Source organism: Pteropus vampyrus, unplaced genomic scaffold (genome assembly GCF_000151845.1).
Source record: "Pteropus vampyrus isolate Shadow unplaced genomic scaffold, Pvam_2.0 Scaffold189, whole genome shotgun sequence".
Lineage (NCBI taxonomy): Eukaryota > Metazoa > Chordata > Mammalia > Chiroptera > Pteropodidae > Pteropus > Pteropus vampyrus.
The window spans coordinates 595,687-596,189 of NW_011888970.1; the positions used below are offsets into that span (position 1 = coordinate 595,687).

At 34.2% G+C, this 503-nt stretch overlaps 1 protein-coding gene across 1 annotated transcript in view; it reads left to right on the forward strand.

The window, feature by feature from the left end:
* The window catches only part of DDX51 (DEAD-box helicase 51), a gene marked incomplete at its 5' end in the record, with an annotated part of 13,104 nt that overhangs the window by 12,310 nt on the left and 291 nt on the right, over window positions 1–503 (forward strand). The gene's annotated exons all lie outside the window — the stretch shown is intronic.

Consider the following 503-nt stretch of genomic DNA (forward strand, 5'->3'; position numbering starts at 1 on the left):
TTTAAATTTTTTAATTTATAAATTAAATTGCTAAAATGAAAGCTGGAAACTGTTATTGTGGTCTTTTAAAAAAATTCACCGGTATAATGAAATCAAATCATTTGGGAGCTTTGTTACATTCTTAGTTAAAAAGTGATTTTTGCAGACGCTGGATTCCTTGTCAGCCTTTCGTGCCCTGGAGAGTCACACAGAATGCCGGTGACAGGAGAAGCTGCTGCAGGAGGCCCTGAGATGCAAGACCCAGCTCCAGTTTAGTTCCCTAAAACTTTAATCGAAACTTCGTCTTAGATTTAAAAACTGCAAAGCTATAGTTGCAATATACATATAATTGTGTAAACAGTCATTTTAATGACTTGTAATTTGATTTACTCAAAAATATTGCAGTTTCCCCCAATATTATATTAAAAATAACTCATGCTATTTTCTGATCACGTAAAAAATTTGGAAACTTCAGTTTAGTATAAAGAGTAAAAGTCCCACCCGCACAAGTAACGAGCGTGTCT